The sequence below is a fragment of the Leuciscus leuciscus genome (genome assembly GCF_965113295.1).
Source record: "Leuciscus leuciscus genome assembly, chromosome: 23".
Lineage (NCBI taxonomy): Eukaryota > Metazoa > Chordata > Actinopteri > Cypriniformes > Leuciscidae > Leuciscus > Leuciscus leuciscus.
The window spans coordinates 33804855-33816944 of NC_138747.1; positions in this window are offsets into that span (position 1 = coordinate 33804855).

A 12090-nucleotide genomic window follows, 5' to 3' on the forward strand; every position below is an offset into this window, starting at 1 on the left:
ACATACAACTTTCGTCTTTGCCTATACATGTCAGCATCATCTTCCATCTTGTCAGTAATGATATGCCCAAGATATTTTGTACAGTTAGATACACAGATATATTGCCCTGACAGGTAAAACATAGTAAAGTGCAGCTTCTGATCTTCCTTAGTCCTACAAACCAACACAACACTCTTCTTTGCATTGTACTGTACATCAAACTCACCGCCATACTTGGAGCATATATCCAACAACTGCTGGAACCCAACAGTACTGGGGGACATAACAACTAAATCATCTGCGTACATCAGGTGGTTTAACAGAGTGTTCCCTATTACACAACCCGTCTTACATATCCCCAACTGCTTTGAGAGGTTGTCCATATATAAGTTAAACAGTGCCGGAGACAAAAGCCCCCCCTGCCGTACTCCATTACTTACACTGAATGGTGACGATAAGCTATTTCCCCATTTAACCTGCATGCTTTGTTTTGCATACCAGTAAGCCAGTATACGTATGATGCATCCCGGCACACCCCTAAGCATAAGTTTTGTAAAAAGCTTATGATGATTTACTCTATCAAATGCCTTGGACGCATCAATAAACCCAATAAACATTGTAGATCCCTGCCTTCTTCTTTCAATGCATAGATACATAGATCAGTACTGTGTTGAGACTTAAAGCCAAATTGATTTTCCGTGGTGTAAATGAGCCCACTCAGTCTATCTAGTAGCATCTTTTCTAACACCTTTGAAAGAATGCTAGCTAGAGCGATGGGTCTATAGTTGTCCAAACTCCCTATTTTCCCCGCCTTGTCCTTAATGACGGGCACTAATGTGACGATCAACATGGTGTCTGGCAGTACACCATGAGTCATCAGCCCTGTCAGGCAAATGGATAGAAGGGCTGACACTCTGGGGCTGGCTAACTTGAGATGCTCCGCAGTGATGTTATCTTTGCCACTAGCTTTGTTATCAGCTAGTTGCTCTATAGCATTATAAACCTCATTGGGAGTAAAGTGGATTACATCCTCATTTAACTCCCCCACACAATAGGGCTCACTTTTAATGCAATTAAACAGAGTTGCATAATGCTGCCTCCACAGCTCTGCTATATTTTCTGCACCAGATACCCCTTCGATATGGCAAGGCAATATTGTCTTGGCCCTATTTGTAACTTTCACCTCCTTCCAGAACTCAGTGACATTGTTGCCAATCAAGTTTTCAGCCATAGAGTGAGCTCTTAAGGCTTCCTCATGCTTTCCAACAAAGTGCACTGCATATTTATATCTAGCCCTGGTAAGCTTTTTGTGTTCTAACTCTGGCCCCTGTCTGGGTTTACCAGCTATAACCCAGGACCTATGAGCCGTCTTAGCAGCTTCATGGTGGTCAACTACATACTTATTCCAGCCAGGTTTGATATTCTTAAACTTTCTGGGGTGTGTGTGTAGAAGACGACTGGCATCATCTATAGCCCTCACTATACCATTGTACATTTCATATAGGTCATTACAGTGAGTGACATCTTCACAATTAATATTTGAACATAAAATAGCACCCATGGGTAACTGTACTTCCCTTAGAAGAGCATCCAACCTCCCACAATAGTACAATACATCCTCTCTATTTAGTTTATCCCAATCCACTTTGACCATGTTGGCGCCATCTTCTGTCAAACTACTGCAGTCAGGTAAGTTATCAACATTTATAATCATAGAGACAGGTAAGTGATCAGTTGTAGTCAACTCATACAGAATTTCAACTTTTTCCAGACTTTCATGAGCATCGGCTGTACAGATTACATGATCCAGCCAAGATGTCGTGTTCCATGCTTCACTGACTTAAGTATAACTACCGGCAGGTAGGAAATTCATACTGGAAAGAACCAGTTTACTATCCAGACAAAACTGTAACAAGTGCTGACCAAAGAGAGATTTGTCATCAGAAATGTCTGCATTCAAATCACCCATCACAAATATATTTGCATATGTACATTCCTTAATATAAGAGTTCAAAAAGGCCAATCTATTCATATATTCATCTTCATTTTTATAGCAGTCATATGGGGTATAAACATTTAAAATAATAAAAACATTCATAGAATGCACAACTTTAATTGCAATGCACCAGTCCACCTCTAATCTGATAATACTGATCATTGGATCATATTTCTTGCGCCACAAAATGGCCACACCTCCAGGTATTCTACCACACACCAATTTGGTGCTTAAATCTGTTGTGGATTCCCCTGCTCCATGAAAATCACTGTGGACAGAATTGAGTTTATCAAGGTCCTGTTTGGCTAAAAATGTCTCTTGCAGGCAGATAATGTCTGTGGTCTCCAGTAGCTGACCAACCACAATCCGATGTGCTCTGTCTCCAGCACTCTGTCCTAGGCGCAAGCCTCGTGAGTTGTATGACACCACTCTGAGCACCATCACTGTTGCTAGTACTAGACATCAGGTCCCCCAGATCCCATTACAGGCACGTTCAACACTGATATTGGCACAGCTATAGATTTAGGTTTGCGTGCCTCATAGAATCGCCGCACGAAAGTGCCTTCCGGCCACAGCTCTGGATTATACATTTCATCTACTTCTTTACACTCTGCGGTTATTTTAAAAGAACTGAACCGACTTTGCACAGCTTCTATCTTTTGGCAGGTTACATTATGCCCAAGTTTATCTTTCATATAGTTAGTCAAAGTCTCAGAGTCCAAATCAGGTGAGAATTTTGTTGCAAATACACTCACCATTTTGGATTTTATGACTCGGATGTCTCCACCCGTACCAGTTCCAACAATGCCAGCAGTTTTCTTCCCTTTATGAGGATTCAGGCGAGGTTTGAGCTTTACTGAAGCATTTTCAAGGACCTGTTTCCTGCGGTTGTTGCTCCTCTTGCCCTGGACCAGGTTCCAGGGTGGAGTAGCTACCATGTCACTCCACTTCACATGAGAGTCTTCCTTTGCAGCACTGGTTAGCCTGCCCAGGCCTAAGGCAGAATTCTCCATCTGGCTTGAATCTCCTTCGCTGGTCTGACCCTCCATGTCATCTTGGGTCTTGTCCCAGGCTTGAGGAGTGGACACTCTCTGAGTCATTGCATGTTTGTTGGTTTGGAGAACAGGCCCTCTCCTCAGACTTGTTCTAGGCTGCTCAATAGCACTCAAACGTTGGTTTATGTCCGTATTGATAATCCGCAGATCGTTACAGGTGTTTGCCTGCAAAGAAACAGCCTGTTTCATAGTTGTAATATCCACACTTAGTTGTTCAATCTTACCAAGCAGACAAGACACATCAAGGCTGTCGAAAGTCACAGGTGGAAGTTCATCAAGATGGTGAGAAACAAACCGAGGAACATTTTCACCAGCTTCATTAAGGAGCTTAAGGCAACTCCTGATGTTCTTTAAGTCTTTTTGAGGCCCAGTGTGAGCCACAAGCTTGCGAGTAGAGCCTGGACACAGTTCAAAAAGCAGTTTAGTGGAGTTTACAATCCATTCTGATCCAAAATGGTCCAGAGCCATCAAAACAATCTCATCCTGCTTCACAGTTTTGAGCTTGACATACAAAAAGTTCAAAAACTCATCTTCCACAATCACTTGCCCTGTATCTGTGCGGTAGATTTCAGGTTTTGTTCGAATTTTGCTCCTGCCTGTAGCAACTCCACATGCTGCGGCAGCCATCTTGGATATAGCCTACAGCTTATTGATAATGCAGACTATATACAGGCAACAGATGAACCATAACATGAATGCAACATTTTCCAGCATTTTTCCATAGAAAACCATTATAAAGAAAATGCTTTACCATTTCCGTCGACCAGGCTACACATTACGAGTCGTGGTCTCATTGGCACAACATAATTTAGATGAGATTAGACAGAACTGTATTGATCCCAGATTGATTCCTTTCTTGTATGTCACGGACTTCCGAAGCTTTGTTTAGTCACATGCTTTTTCTGCTCTGAGGTGATTTGTTAGATTGCGGAGAAGCAAGTCTGACCACCAGATGTCGCTAATGCTCATTGTGCTAAAAGCTAAGAGTAATGTCGCTAATGCTCACTGTGCTAAAAGCTAAGAGTAATGTCGCTAATGCTCACTGTGCTAAAAGCTAAGAGTAATGTCGCTAATGCTCACTGTGTTAAAAGCTAAGAGTAATGTCGCTAATGCTCACTGTGTTAAAAGCTAAGAGTAATGTCGCTAATGCTCACTGTGCTAAAAGCTAAGAGTAATGTCGCTAATGCTCACTGTGCTAAAAGCTAAGAGTAATGTCGCTAATGCTCACTGTGCTAAAAGCTAAGAGTAATGTCACTAATGCTCACTGTGCTAAAAGCTAAGAGTAATGTCGCTAATGCTCACTGTGCTAAAAGCTAAGAGTAATGTCACTAATGCTCACTGTGTTAAAAGCTAAGAGTAATGTCGTTAGTGCTCACTGGGCTAAAAGCTAAAAGGGAATGCACCGTTTTCGGCACAATATGATGAGAGCCTCAAACGCTTCAGAAAGCCTCGGTTTTCCTTCACTATTATAAAGAAAATGCTTTACCATTCGGCATTTTGTGTTTACGTTTGTGGAAGAAATTGAATATGTTCAATATGTTTGTGTTTTCTTATATTCAAAGAATCTTAGAAACATGATGTGATTAGATTAAGGTAATAAAACGCCCGAGGATTACATGTGGAGTGCCATGCTTCTCTGCTGCACTGATGGAGAAAATAACTGTTATCAACCCTTATGAATGTATGTGTGATATACGTGTATACGTGGCTGGACAATAAGAAATGTGTGACTAATGAGAAATTATATATATAATTGTGAGATGGGTGTGAGAGTGGAGCTGATGGTGTTTATGTGAGATGGGTATGAGAGTGGAGCTGATGGTGTTTATGTGAGATGGGTATGAGAGTGGAGCTGATGGTGTTTATGTGAGATGGGTATGAGAGTGGAGCTGATGGTGTTTATGTGAGATGGGTATGAGAGTGGAGCTGATGGTGTTTATGTGAGATGGGTATGAGAGTGGAGCTGATGGTGTTTATGTGAGATGGGTATGAGAGTGGAGCTGATGGTGTTTATGTGAGATGGGTATGAGAGTGGAGCTGATGGTGTTTATGTGAGATGGGTGTGAGAGTGGAGCTGATGGTGTTTATGTGAGATGGGTAAGAGAGTGGAGCTGATGGTGTTTATGTGAGATGGGTATGAGAGTGGAGCTGATGGTGTTTATGTGAGATGGGTATGAGAGTGGAATGGATGGTGTTTATGTGAGATGGGTATGAGAGTGGAGCTGATGGTGTTTATGTGAGATGGGTGTGAGAGTGGAGCTGATGGTGTTTATGTGAGATAGGTATGAGATTGGAGCTGATGGTGTTTATGTGAGATGGGTATGAAAGTGGAGCTGATGGTGTTTATGTGAGATGGGTATGAGAGTGGAGCTGATGGTGTTTATGTAAGATGGGTATGAGAGTGTAGTGGATGGTGTTTATGTGAGATGGGTATGAGAGTGGAGCTGATGGTGTTTATGTGAGATGGGTATGAAAGTGGAGCTGATGGTGTTTATGTGAGATGGGTATGAGAGTGGAGCGAATTGTGTTTATGTGAGATGGGTGTGAGAGTGGAGCTGATGGTGTTTATGTGAGATGGGTGTGAGAGTGGAGCGGATGGTGTTTATGTGAGATGGCTATGAGAGTGGAGCTGATGGTGTTTATGTGAGATGGGTATGAGAGTAGAGCTGATGGTGTTTATGTGAGATGGGTATGAGAGTGGAGCGGGTGGTATTTATGTGAAATGGGTATGAGAGTGGAGCTGATGGTGTTTATGTGAGATGGGTATGAGAGTGGAGCGGGTGGTGTTTATGTGAGATGAGTATGAGAGTGGAGCTGATGGTGTTTATGTGAGATGGGTATGAGAGTGGAGCTGATGGTGTTTATGGGAGATGGGTATGAGAGTGGAGCTGAGATGGGGATGAGAGTGGAGGGGATGGTTTTTATGTGAGATGGGTATGAGAGTGGAGCGGGTGGTGTTTATGTGAGATGGGTATGAGAGTGGAGTGGGTGGTGTTTATGTGAGATGGGTATGAGAGTGGAGCTGATGGTGTTTATGTGAGATGGGTGTGAGAGTGGAGCGGATGGTGTTTATGTGAGATGGGTATGAGAGTGGAGCTGATGGTGTTTATGTGAGATGGGTATGAGAGTGGAGCTGATGGTGTTTATGTGAGATGGGTGTGAGAGTGGAGCTGATGGTGTTTATGTGAGATGGGTATGAGAGTGGAGCTGATGGTATTTATGTGAGTTGGGTGTGAGAGTGGAGCTGATGGTGTTTATGTGATATGGGTATGAGAGTGGAGCTGATGGTGTTTATGTGAGATGGGTATGAGAGTGGAGCTGATGGTGTTTATGTGAGATGGGTATGAGAGTGGAGCTGATGGTATTTATGTGAGTTGGGTGTGAAAGTGGAGCTGATGGTGTTTATGTGATATGGGTATGAGAGTGGAGCTGATGGTGTTTATGTGAGATGAGTATGAGAGTGGAGCTGATGGTGTTTATGTGAGATGGATGTGAGAGTGGAGCGGGTGGTGTTTATGTGAGATGGGGATGAGAGTGGAGCGGGTGGTGTTTATGTAAGATGGATGTGAGAGTGGAGCGGGTGGTGTTTATGTGAGATGGGTATGAGAGTGGAGCTGATGGTGTTTATGTGAGATGGGTATGAGAGTGGAGCTGATGGTGTTTATGTGAGATGGGTATGAGAGTGGAGCTGATGGTGTTTATGTGAGATGGGTATGAGAGTGGAGCGAATGGTGTTTATGTGCGATGGGTGTGAGAGTGGAGCTGATGGTGTTTATGTGAGATGGGTATGAGAGTGCGGATGGTGTTTATGTGAGATGAGTATGAGAGTGGAGCTGATGGTGTTTATGTGAGATGGGTATGAGAGTGAAGTGGATGGTGTTTATGTGAGATGGGTATGAGAGTGGAGCTGATGGTGTTTATGTGAGATGGGTATGAGTACGGAGATGATGGTGTTTATGTGAGATGAGTATGAGAGTGGAGCTGATGGTGTTTATGTGAGATGGGTATGAGAGTGCGGATGGTGTTTATGTGAGATGAGTATGAGAGTGGAGCTGATGGTGTTTATGTGAGATGGGTATGAGAGTGAAGTGGATGGTGTTTATGTGAGATGGGTATGAGAGTGGAGCTGATGGTGTTTATGTGAGATGGGTGTGAGAGTGTAGCGGATGGTGTTTATGTGAGATAGGAATGAGATTGGAGCTGATGGTGTTTATGTGAGATGGGTATGAAAGTGGAGCTGATGGTGTTTATGTGAGATGGGTATGAGAGTGGAGCTGAGATGGGGATGAGAGTGGAGGGGATGGTTTTTATGTGAGATGGGTATGAGAGTGGAGCGGGTGGTGTTTATGTGAGATGGGTATGAGAGTGGAGCTGATGGTGTTTATGTGAGATGGGTATGAGAGTGGAGCTGATGGTATTTATGTGAGTTGGGTGTGAGAGTGGAGCTGATGGTGTTTATGTGATATGGGTATGAGAGTGGAGCTGATGGTGTTTATGTGAGATGAGTATGAGAGTGGAGCGGATGGTGTTTACGTGAGATGGGTATGAGAGTGGAGCTGATGGTGTTTACGTGAGATGGGTATGAGAGTGGAGCTGATGGTGTTTACGTGAGATGGTTATGAGAGTGGAGCTGATGGTGTTTATGTGAGATGGGTATGACAGTGGAGCTGATGGTATTTATGTGAGTTGGGTGTGAGAGTGGAGCTGATGGTGTTTATGTGATATGGGTATGAGAGTGGAGCTGATGGTGTTTATGTGAGATGAGTATGAGACTGGAGCTGATGGTGTTTATGTGAGATGGGTGTGAGAGTGGAGCGGGTGGTGTTTATGTGAGATGGGTGTGAGAGTGGAGCGGGTGGTGTTTATGTGAGATGGGTATGAGAGTGGAGCGGGTGGTGTTTATGTAAGATGGATGTGAGAGTGGAGCGGGTGGTGTTTATGTGAGATGGGTGTGAGAGTGGAGCTGATGGTGTTTATGTGAGATGGGTGTGAGAGTGGAGTGGGTGGTGTTTTTGTGAGATGGGGATGGGTATGAGAGTGGAGCGGGTGGTGTTTATGTGAGATGGGGATGAGAGTGGAGCGGGTGGTGTTTATGTGAGATGGGTGTGAGAGTGGAGCTGATGGTGTTTATGTGAGATGGGTGTGAGAGTGGAGCGGGTGGTGTTTATGTGAGATGGGGATGGGTATGAGAGTGGAGCTGATGGTGTTTATGTGAGATGGGGATGAGAGTGGAGCGGGTGGTGTTTATGTGATATGGATGTGAGAGTGGAGCTGATGGTGTTTATGTGAGATGGGGATGGGTATGAGAGTGGAGCGGGTGGTGTTTATGTGATATGGATGTGAGAGTGGAGCGGGTGGTGTTTATGTGAGATGGATGTGAGAGTGGAGCGGGTGGTGTTTATGTGAGATGGGTATGAGAGTGGAGCGGGTGGTGTTTATGTGAGATGGGTGTGAGAGTGGAGCTGATGGTGTTTATGTGAGATGGGTGTGAGAGTGGAGCGGGTGGTGTTTATGTGAGATGGGGATGGGTATGAGAGTGGAGCGGGTGGTGTTTATGTGAGATGGGGATGGGTATGAGAGTGGAGCTGATGGTGTTTATGTGAGATGGGTATGAGAGTGGAGCTGATGGTGTTTACGTGAGATGGATGTGAGAGTGGAGCTGATGGTGTTTATGTGAGATGGGTATGAGAGTGGAGCTGATGGTGTTTATGTAAGATGGATGTGAGAGTGGAGCTGATGGTGTTTATGTGAGATGGGTATGAGAGTGGTGCTGATGGTGTTTATGTGAGATGGATGTGAGAGTGGAGCTGATGGTGTTTATGTGAGATGGGTATGAGAGTGGAGCTGATGGTGTTTATGTGAGATGGATGTGAGAGTGGAGCTGATGGTGTTTATGTGAGATGATGTGAGAGTGGAGCGGGTGGTGTTTATGTGAGATGGGTATGAGAGTGGAGCTGATGGTGTTTATGTGAGATGGATGTGAGAGTGGAGCGGGTGGTGTTTATGTGAGATGGGTGTGAGAGTGGAGCGGGTGGTGTTTATGTGAGATGGATGTGAGAGTGGAGCTGATGGTGTTTATGTGAGATGGGTATGAGAGTGGAGCTGATGGTGTTTATGTAAGATGGATGTGAGAGTGGAGCTGATGGTGTTTATGTGAGATGGGTATGAGAGTGGAGCTGATGGTGTTTATGTGAGATGGATGTGAGAGTGGAGCGGGTGGTGTTTATGTGAGATGGATGTGAGAGTGGAGCGGGTGGTGTTTATGTGAGATGGGTGTGAGAGTGGAGCTGATGGTGTTTATGTGAGATGGGTGTGAGAGTGGAGTGGGTGGTGTTTATGTGAGATGGGTGTGAGAGTGGAGCTGATGGTGTTTATGTGAGATGGATGTGAGAGTGGAGCGGGTGGTGTTTATGTGAGATGAGTATGAGAGTGGAGCTGATGGTGTTTATGTGAGATGGATGTGAGAGCAGGGTGGGAATTATACCGCGGCCACGCGGCCATGGCCGCCGTTGCCCTACACTTTGGCCTTCAAGCCCCGTGAAAAAAAAATCATCGTACGGCCACAGTGGCCTGTGTGCCCTGGCCCTGTCCAAGTTCCATGTATAAAGCGCCAGTGCGGCATAGTGGGCTTGCTTTGAATTACAGCGAGCCACCCAAGTAGTCTCTGAACTTCAATTAGTTCGTGGATTCGCGCAGGTGCAGTGTAGGGCTGGGCGATATATCGATATAAAAAAAAATTGCGCTGTGATCCTTGCTCCCCGCGCCTCCTTTTCCACTCTGTGTGCGTGTTTAGAGCATGTTATGTTATGAGAGGCGAATCATGACTACTTCAGAAAACCCAGCACAATAGGAACTACCAGGCAGTGACATAAGTGTACGCTGAGATAAAGTTTTTCACCTCAGAAAAACTGACTTTCTTGTCCTGTCAGCCGTTATCCTGTACTCGTAGCGCACACTCTTCAATTGCACGCGCAAATGCGACGGCGCGCGCGCTGTATCGCCTGAAGGCCAATTTATACTTCTGCGTCGGGTGCGCGTAGAAGGTACGGCGTAGCATACGCATTGACGTGTACCATACGTCGTACCCTTCGCCGTACCCTGACGCGCACCTCCTAAAAAATGTAACTACGCGTCGCGGCGACGCGGACCGCAAGATCTGTGATTGGTCGGCTGGATACCATCGCGTTTCCTCCTACGCATTTCCGGAATGATCTTCTGCACTCTGCAGCGCCCGCCCGCCATTTTTAAATTCCGAAGATCAGTGAAGAGCCATGGAAATAGACCAAGTGACCGAGAGATTGCTTGAAGAAGTGCGGAAATACAGCCATCTGTATGACTCCTTCAGTCGCCATTGCTCGTAGAATCCTAAACTCAAAATAGCCGCGAGGAATGTAAACACAGTGGAACTGGAACATTAAAACCCACCCGCGCCAACTAGCGTTTCGGCGGTGTAACTGCAGAGCAACACAGACATTCGCAGAAGTATAAATGCTCACGACGGCGTCGCCTACGTGCGTAGCCTACGACGTACACTACGGCGTACACTCGACGCAGAAGTATAAATTGGCCTTTACTGATCAAGTGCAAAAGAAACTACGAGCATGCAACGCCGTTACGTTGTAAATTACACGAAATAAAAGTAATGCAGGTATGATTTTCATTCACCAGGAGCAGTTTCCATGTTTCATTAACAGTTATTGTTAATATTGTGTATTCACCATGGTAACTGTCCTTTCCATATTAACCCCAGAATGCCACTATTTTTTCTTTGTGTTATTTTTTATATTTTTAAATGACTGTAGTGGCTCATACCAACATTGTATTAACAAAAACTAGTTTGGGACTGCTATTTAATAACTTTAGCATAAGCCTAATGTTTATTTATTAGTACTAGTCTTTACTATTAGTCATATTCTTACAATTTATGTTATATATATATATGTATATGTATATGTATGTATGTATATATATAGGCAAATTATAACATGTTTACACAAAATTTATTTATAGCCTATATTGAATGTAAACTTTGATAATCATAATTAAAAACTCACATTCTCACATGATATAGAGGACTGAATGAATATTTTGAATGCTTTTACTGGCATTTGTGGTGTTTCTGAATGCTTTTACTGGCATTTGTGTTGTTTCTGAATGCTTTTACTGGCATTTGTGGTGTTTCTGAATGCTTTTACTGGCATTTGTGTTGTTTCTGAATGCTTTTACTGGCATTTGTGGTGTTTCTGAATGCTTTTACTGGCATTTGTGGTGTTTCTGAATGCTTTTACTGGCATTTGTGTTGTTTCTGAATGCTTTTACTGGCATTTGTGGTGTTTCTGAATGCTTTTATTGGCATTTATGTTGTTTCTATTGTTGTGTGAGGGTGTATACCTTCTGGATGTAATGGCGCTCTCTCTCTATCTCTCTCATTAAAAAAAATATATTTTTATTAAAAAAAGTCATAATCCATGTCTTATTCCAAATTAGGATGTTATGGTATCAATCTGAATGGGAAAACAATCGAATTGTACTCAATGGCCTTTGTGCCCTGTCATATGGCCTTGGTGCCCCCCCAAAAAAAGAAAAGGTGGAGGCCAAATGGCCTTGCCCCTAAAATTACATAATTCCCACCCTGTGTGAGAGTGGAGCGGGTGGTGTTTATGTGAGATGGGTATGAGAGTGGAGCTGATGGTGTTTATGTGAGATGGATGTGAGAGTGGAGCTGATGGTGTTTATGTGAGATGGATGTGAGAGTGGAGCTGATGGTGTTTATGTGAGATGGATGTGAGAGTGGAGCGGGTGGTGTTTATGTGAGATGGGTATGAGAGTGGAGCGGGTGGTGTTTATGTGAGATGGATGTGAGAGTGGAGCTGATGGTGTTTATGTGAGATGGATGTGAGAGTGGAGCGGGTGGTGTTTATGTGAGATGGGCATGAGAGTGGAGCTGATGGTGTTTATGTGAGATGGATGTGAGAGTGGAGCTGATGGTGTTTATGTGAGATGGGCATGAGAGTGGAGCTGATGGTGTTTATGTGAGATGGATGTGAGAGTGGAGCGGGT